A 9,105-nucleotide genomic window follows, 5' to 3' on the forward strand; every position below is an offset into this window, starting at 1 on the left:
GTGCTCGGCTTGCATAAGCTACAGGCACCCACTCCATTTTGGTGCACTCCTGCATGAGTACCACACGTCACGCCTCCACTAGGTTGGCATCGATGATCAACTTTGTATTTCTTCTTGGGTGGAATTATGTCATGGTGACTTTGTCCAGAATGTCATCCTGGAATGCCTGGAATGCGTTGTTGCCTTATGGCCCCACTCCTATGATATACCAGAGCACATGAGAATGTGTAGAAACTCTAAACCCCTGGCCAAGTTGGGAACGAATCTTCCATAGTATGTAGCCATACCAAGGAAACTGTGGGGATCTGTGGGGTTCAAGGTACCAGTACATTCTTGATGGCTATGGCTTTCCTTGGATCTACGCGGAGGCCCCTCTCTGGAGAAGATATATCCAAAGAATTGTATTGACTCCTGATAGAAGGGGCACATGTTCTTGTGAAGTGTCGGACCATTGTCTGATAGGCATTGGATGGTGTCCCTCAGACAAACATGATGCTCCTCCAGGCTGTCCGAGTGGATCAGTATGTCATTGCTAGAGTTGATGACTCCAAGCAGCCCTGATAGTTTCTCTTTGATTGTATTCTGGAAGACCTCCCCCATGGAGGAGATGCTAGAATACACTTGTTTGTACAACGGAGTCCGACATGTGTGGAAAACTTTGTTATATATCGATTTTCCGGGGCAAGCTCTACCTGGTGATAATTAAGCCTGGGCGGAGCTCATGTAGCGTGGCTGTAGGGAACTCCACGGAGCGGTTAAAAAAAACTCCTCCATGCTCCGTAGAGTTCTGTGAGCAGGTGGAGTTGCTTGCTCACATGGTCTTTCTGCCTTATGGTAAAGTAGATTGTGTGTTCAGGGGAAAATATAGCGCGAACTGCACCATGGGTTGATCATGGCGCTGCCATCTTATTTTCTTCTCTCTGTTATAGTGCTGGGCCTACTTCAATCCTGCCTTAATCTTTTCAATCCTTCTTTCTCAAAATGTTTTTTCTGATCTTTTTCATTTATTATCTTTCCCTTTGTCTTCTTAAGTTTATATTTTGTGTTGTTTTCTACTTTTTGTGTGTTTTTAGTGCGTTTTGAACTGTTTTTCTATAGTGCTTTCTATTTTTTTACTTCCTTTCTTCTTCTCTTCCTTTAATTTTCTATTTTCTACATTTTCTTTTCTGCCCCCCCCCCCCCCGCCTCGCCCCCCCAGTTTCATGGCAGAGAGTGTGGCCTGGACAAAGAAGAACTGCCTTCCTTGCAGAATAGGTGAAAGGTGAAAGAAAGGATGCCTGCCTGAGTGGGTAAAACTGTATGGGTGAAAGGAATCTTCCGGGGGGTTGATGGGTCAAATTCAAAGGCAAGCAAGGACGCATGGGTGGTTAAATGACAAATGTATGTTGGTGAAAGGTTTGTTGAGAATTATAGCCATGTTTGGATGGATGCTTGGATGGTATTCAATCATAGTTGAAGACTGGATGAAGAGAATGTAAAAGAAAATGAAACCATGCCAGAGTAGCAAAGCCAAGGCTGAAGAATAAAAATAATGCTAGAAGAACAATACAATGATAAATGGAAAAATCCCTGGTAAGAAGAATAAACAAAGAATGTTTTTTTCAAGGTTTTTGATTCACAGGGTTGAGGTGTATTTCAGACTACCCCCCTTGACTCACAGTAGTTTGCATCCACATCTATACTGTGTATATACCAACCCGTCATCAATCACTTCCCTCTGACCCTGAGGCCCACTCCCTCCCTACCCATGTCATTTTGACAGTGTCAGCGATGGGCGGCCTATCGGCTACATGGTCACAATTAAGCCTGGGTGGTTAAATATGGTTAAAAAAGTTTGCGGGTTTTTGGCAACACTATTTTTGTGTGTGTTCAATAAATGCCTTTGTTGGATGTGTGTGGCGTGGTTGTTGTGTAATTTGCAAATCTTTTTTAGTCCTGTGTTTTTTTGTTTTTGCATTGTTGCATTTAAGCTCTGCTGATTAGCATGCATCCTTTGTCTGCTCATATGGAGCCTGCTTGAGTTCCTAGTTTTACAGGACTCCTGATTGTTGTGAGTGACCATATGGCTGGTGGCCATTTTGTGGTGGTGCTTAGTGTGCTGCTTTTGCCATAGGCCTGCATGTCTTTCCTTTGTTTCTCATGGCTTACTTTTTCTTGTTGTTGCGGCCTGGCAATGTGGCTGGCGGCCATTTTGTTCAGTCAGCCATTGTGCTTTTGCCATAGGTCTGCATTGTCTGTCTTCTCTTTCTTGTTGTTGTGGCCTGGCCATGTGGCTGGCGGCCATTTTGTGAATGCAGTCAGTGTGCTTCTGTATTAGGCCTGTAAGCCTTCTTTGTGATTCCCATGCCTTGTTGTTGAGTTGCATGCAGTTCTTTCTTCTTTTACCCTGCAAAAAATGCATCACAGTTGACTACATTTTCTAATACATTTGCAATATTATTTATTTGAATTGACTCACTATGTGGCCTAGTTTGCCAATGGGTTTTCCAACCAATAGGCCCAGAGCTACTTGTGGGTGCATGTGGCAAAGGTTTATGTGGTGTCTGTTGGATTTAAACATCATTTAGGGTATGGATGGCATTGGATTGAATATCATAAGGCATTGTTTTTTGTATGATTTAATTAAATACCTTTGCTGGATGTGTGTGGTGTGGTTCTTGTGTAACTTACAAAACTTTTTTTTAGTGTGGTGGTTTTTCATGTTTGCATTGTTGCATTAAAGCTGTGTTGTTTAGCAAGCCTCCTTTGTCTGGCCATATGGAGCCTTCTTGAGTTCATTGTTTTACAGGCCTCTTGCTTGTTGTGACTGTGAGTGACCATGTGGCTGGTGGCCATTTTGCAGTGGTAGTACTAGTTAGTGTGCTGCTTTTGCCATAGGCCTGCATGTCTTTCCTTTGTTCCTCTTGGCTTACTGATTCCATCCCCATTGCCAGCTGCAGCTCCATGAGTGCTTCATCCCACGTGATGCACAATGCCAAACAGGCTCCATTACATTTGTATTTTTTTTTGTTCTTCTGCTTTCCTATCCTTCCTGACTGTACACCATGAAAGCCCTTGTTGTCAAAGTCTCACGAATGGCTACACTCATGTTATGGTTTTTTTAATAACTAAACTGAGTTAATAACATTTTATAATATTAATAATAACACTAACAAGTTTGATCACACACTAAGTTATATATTAATATATTTGTTTGTTTGTACTAATAGGAATTGAACCACAACAGCAAATGCAACGTTTCACTGATGTTCTTCTGGCTTCTTTGCTTTTAGGTGCACAAAACCGACTGAAGATTAGGAGTCATCATCACCCGTTGTACTGCCAGACAGAAGTCCTGCTGCGCACAGTGTCACATAAAGGGTGACCACATACAGACATCTCTTCAACTTGTGCCACTGCATGCTGCTGACATCTGAAGAAGATGGCCCCAAACAAAGGTATCAGGTCCTCTAGTACCAAGAAAGTTGCCAGTGAGAAGTAGGAACTGCTACTTACCAAGACTGGCATGCACATCCACAGTTTGACTTGATCGATGCCCCGCCCTCCGTGGAGGAAGCTGCTCGGCTGAGTCTGGGCTCGAGTGTAATGGCGATATGTATGCTGAACGCCGAGCGCTGCTGCTGAGAAAAACGGAAAGAAACGTTTCTTTTGCCTCGAAGTGTGGCTGAAATCCCCTTGAGCAAGCTGATGAACTGGGTCCTCCGAGTAGACAAATGCTCCATCAATGCAGAGGCTGGCTGTAAAAGTAAACTGACGAGCTGGGTCTTCAGACTAAAGGAAGGTAAACTCAGTGACTATCCTATCACATGGACTAAATTACTCAACCACTCTCCCGGGCCTTGGAAATGAAGCTGCTTCGGTAATGCAGGGGATTTAGGGATTGCTGGGTTACCTGTAAAAAGTAAGATACACAAGCCGGTTTTATAGTACACATGCAGACAAAAAAAAACGGCAAAGCGTAGACTGCAGAGTCTGTTTGTGCACAACAGGTAGTTGATTGGATGTCTCTCCGATTCTGGGGGCAAAACTTACCTTCAGCTTCCACGATCCCTGCTACTGCTGCCGGTCTCCCCCTGCCGCCGCACACCTCCTGACATCTCAGCGCGGCCAAAGTTAGGGGGGGACTACGCATCCCAGGAGTCTCAGCGGCAGGAAGCCGCTCCTGCCCATTCCGCGCCCGGAGGCACTTAAGATCGTAGGAGAGCCCCCGCCCCTGCGCGTGTGCGTCGCCGGGCTAAGCCCGGGCAAAGGGCGGGCTATCCGTGGCCATTAGGGCCAGAAGAGGCCTGGCCGGGCCACACTATTAACATTGGACTATCAGCATAAACTCACAGGAGGGTCAGAAGGAAGGTGGTTCAGAACTTAATGAGTCCCTCTTATTGTTACCAGAGTCTCCTAATATTCAAGAGATACCAGAATCCCCACTAATAAGGAATAAAACAACTGTTATAACAAGGAGACACAAAACTAAACAGACAAATGGAAGTAGCCCTGTTGCCCAGGGGAAAAAAAGAAAGGGTCAGATAATCAAGAAGCCTCGCAAACAATATATACATAAACCCCAGGCTAAGAAAGGCACACAAGAAAACATTGACTCAAGATCAGAATATTTTATTTTATTTATCAAAACGTTGTCCTCTTTAAAGGTGCATTTCCATTTGACGTTTTTGCCCAAGGTATTTTCTACTTGTTGCGAATGTAACATTTAATGAGATAAACATTAACGTTTATCATCCCAGTCTTGTATAATTTTGGATTATAATGTTGGCATCAATTTAGTCCTACAGCACATACATTTCTAAAACATCATCCGAGCAAAATTTACTAAAAGCGCGATTAATCAGCACAGAGTCAAAATTCAAACCCAGTATTCCCTTGTAAAGCTAATACTTGAAAGAGTCACAGCCATCACACTGATTGCCTTGATCAACTCTCAACGGTTTCTAAACTGCATAGTAAAAAAAAAGTAACAGTTTGAGACGGTCGGAAAGGCACACGTGACCTTCGCATACCAGAAAAGCATTGCAGTATACATATTCTGGCAGTCCCATGGCACAATTTGGAAATAAAAAAATAATACTTTATACATAATGTCATTTATTCAAAACTGCATAGGAAACAAAAAATGTTTCAAGTTAGTAAAGTTCTGCTGCATTGGTCTAAAGCTACCTTATTGTGACTAAAAAAAGTTCTACTTTGCATACAGTGTTGTGGAGCATACACAATTGAAGCAGTGTTCATTTTCCCTCGTATTTAGGATTCACCACCGTTGTCACCGCACTCTTATAAATTGGATTTTCACCTGTGTCCCACTTGGTATTCGATTTCTCCTTTTCGAACTTAGCAAACTCTCTCCTGTCATGAATGATCATTAGTAGCTTCCAGATCAGCAGCAATGCAAGGCCAATGAGAACAATTCCAGCAACAACACCCGCTACAATCGGAATTATGTCAGGACCACTGGGACACTCTGGTTTGTCTACCACGTGGACAACAACTTCATTGGTTCCATTGACAGAGTATATGAAGTAGAACCAACAGTTGTCAGCATCTTTCTCTTTACAGTGTGTCAGAGCATCAGCCTGGCCTGGCTGTGGTAACTTGTCTCGACTTTCTACAATTGTAGTGTTGAAATGCTTGCACTCCTGTTCACACACATCTTTCTTTTCTCCTTTGTTGAAAGCTTTGCACTGCACACATTCCTTGTGTTCAGCACATACACCGGGACACGTCTGACACAATTCGCAGGTGGCTCCTTGGAATTTTGGATCTGTGCATTTACACCGTCCACAATCACAGGTACCACGGCCATTACAAATTTGGCCACTTGTTGCAATACAACTAGTTGTATCCAGTGAACAGTCACAGGCACTACGAGTGAAGTTAGGGAAGCACTTACATACTCGACAATCGCAAATCCCATTTCTGCCACATATCAGACCGTTGGATCTATCACAGTTAAAGTTGTCACATTCATAGAACTTTCCAGAGTAAATTTCATTTGGATTCTCCCGTTCTTTGCATACACATTGGCCACAAATACACTCTCCATTATTACTGCAAATTTCTGAAGCGTTGTCTTTTCTACAGAATGCATCCATATTGTCACTATTTACTTTGTCGGTTCTGCATTCACAGATTCTACCAATACGTCCTTTGTTGCATCTGCACGCTCCACATTCAAAGGTTCCATTCCCATTGTAACAGTCTGCACTATTTGGAATGCCCGAGTTTTGGCAGTCACATTCACATATGAACTGAAGAGCAACCTCCACTTCCTCAGTGAATCCCAGTAGCTTGATCTTAATAGTTTCATCTTGCCCTTTCTTTGGGCACTTGTGAGCAGTAATACTAATTTCCAATTGCACCTCATCTCCAATTGATATGTTAGCACACTTTCTTCTGTTTTCACCAGTACCATTCACACCGTTTTTACAAAAGGACTTGTAGCTTATGGTAACACCCTCCGGAAGCTTGCTGTTTTCCAAGATGACCTCTGAAGATAAAGAATTATAAGAGTCGATAATTAGATGAATCACATTGCTGGAATTTGATGAAAGGGTTCCCACAGTAGATTTTGGAATAAGATTTTTCAACTCCTTGTACACAGGCTGAAATTTCTCTGTAATGGCAAATATGGTTTGAATGTTGTTTTCACTTAGCTTCTGCACAAGATGAGCAATGGAAGGATAATCGTAATAATGGCTCATTGTGTACATATTGTTTTACAGGTGACATCTGCCATCATTTGGTAAAACAATTCCACCAAGTTTACCATCGCCAGCAAAATGAAAACCAGCATCAGTGGAAAATGCCAACAAACGAGTAACATTTCTCTAACCAATTTGTTCACCACAAACAGCAACCTGGATGATGGCATCAAATCCACCTTCAGGAGAATCCAGATTGCCAGAAATGTGCTGTTTTCCTACAAGCTCATTGAACAGACTGCCATCGTTTGTAAGATTGATCACATTTTTGTAGCTAAAGGGGCTAGTGCAGTTTTGGACACCAGTGCAAGGGTTTATGAGCTTAGCAGGGGTCGTACTGATATACGGCATCACGGTTTTCTCCACAAAAGAACCAAAACCAATTCTAAAATCCGAAGTAATTTTCTTCATTTGCCTCATAAGAGCAGTTCCAAGACTTTTCACGTTCTCTAAATCATCCTTCATTGAAAAAGACAAGTCCATCAGGTAATACAAATCAATTGGGTAGTCTTCAGCTCTCTTGAATTTTAAAGTAAATGTCTGTGGTTCTCCTGACCGAAGCTTTAATTCCATCTTTTGAGGTCGGATCTGAGTGATGTCCTCTGGCTTCAGTTTTTCTGCAGTGTCTTTGCTGCGGTTTGTCAATGGTTTATTTTCACGCATTCTTTGGCTACCTCTGGGATTTTCAATTTCTGCTTCTTTACATCCCTTACTCTTTAACGTTGCTATATCATCACATCTTGCTGACGTTGGTTTCCCTTCTTGTAAAAAGTCCAAATTTGTGCACCACCCACAGATTGGTCCTTCTTGTATACATTCTCCACAAGACTTTGCATTTGCTTTTAGACACTCACTACCACCTTGTTGAGCAAGTCCATTCGAAACAGAACAAAAGAGTACTGCTATGAAGGTCAGCTTATAGGCCATCTTGGCGGGCGGCGGAACATCCAACGAGGGGCAACAGGCTTTTCCTGTTTGCGGGACCCCGGTCCGGCCGAGGTAGGAAGTATGCCCGCAGTGTCGGCTACACCGCGCTGCTTGGCTGGAAGGCGTTGACACTCCCCGCAGCTGCCGCTCCCTTCCCCCTGTGCTTAACTACAATTCACTGTGAAAATGATGAACTGCTAATCAATCTCTCAGTATCTGAACATGCAGCCTCTTGACTTTTGTAGTCTCCCTGTCTCCCTGTGATACAGCCATTATCCGCTAGACTGGTGTCCTAGGGCAATCAACTAGGGCATATTTCGACATGTCCTATAGGACTGGTTCTACTCTCTTCTGTCCTTGTTTTGAGTTCCTGCCATGAAGGGAGATTCATATATACAACTGGTACAGTGCTTCTTTTGGTGTGAAGAACCACTCACTAAACCCATTGATGTGAGAGTCAATAACCACTGAGTGGGATAAATGCAGGAGAATGCCGACCCTCAGATTAGGATCTTGTCCTTTCACTAATAGGATCCCCTGTGCAGTCGGATTGCTTTTCAAATCCCCCTGAATTCCTTTGATATATAATCAAGGCAGGGGCGTAGCTAGAGCTTGTGGCGCCCGGGGCTATCCCTCAGATTGCCGCCCCTTAGGGGGGAGGGGGAACGGGGGGGAGGATAGGGGGTGCTTGGGAAAAAGGACGGTGAGCACTTTTGAAAGATGTCAGAGAGACACGTAGTATTGCTGCTAATAGTTACCTCGATCATGCGAGTTACATGCACATACATGACACGGTCCAAGGCTACACAGTTAAATACACCGGTGACCGGCAGTACAAAGGAGAGCACACAGACTGCCACCCTGCAGGATTTCAGGAAGGGCCTAAAAACATGGTTATTCGATTAACGTCCCTCAGCAGAAGCATTGCCCCCACCCCACAGTGCCTAGATAACCTCACAGGTGATATGTAGCGCTATGCAAATCCTGTTTGTTTGATGAATTGACACCTGATTTCCACACATCTTTTGTGCGCTATATTAGTTTTATCTGTAAAAATGTATGTCTGTGCAAGTTAGAAATTACCAGCATTCACTGGGTTCTATACTTTATGGAATGTTCTCCGACACCCCACTATACAACAGACGGCAATGTCTACGTTTCTGCAGTTGCAGGGCAATGCCTGCAATGTTCAGCTCATGGTTTGTGCACGTGGAGGGGCGCAGCTGGCACTGGAAGTACAGCTAACAACAGCAGGCCGGACATAAAGGAAGCATAGCTGCCAAGGTTTCAGATTGCTAAGTGTGACATTTTGATAATGTCAGCGTAACTATGAGTGACATTTCAACAACTATGAGTGACACTTTTTTCGCAACTAAAATCAAGCAATAAAAACAACGGAAACATAAATATCTGAAATTACACCCATTTGAGCAACGAGAAACTGTAAGAAGATTGTTAAACGACTGCA

General features: G+C 43.4%; 1 pseudogene; it reads right to left on the minus strand.

Moving 5' to 3' along the window:
* Positions 1-5,009: 5,009 nt before the first annotated feature.
* Positions 5,010-7,783, minus strand: LOC144763459 (integrin beta-1 pseudogene; annotated as a pseudogene).
* Between the last annotated feature and the right edge of the window lie 1,322 nt (positions 7,784-9,105).

Source organism: Lissotriton helveticus, chromosome 6 (genome assembly GCF_964261635.1).
Source record: "Lissotriton helveticus chromosome 6, aLisHel1.1, whole genome shotgun sequence".
In the NCBI taxonomy this organism is placed as follows: domain Eukaryota; kingdom Metazoa; phylum Chordata; class Amphibia; order Caudata; family Salamandridae; genus Lissotriton; species Lissotriton helveticus.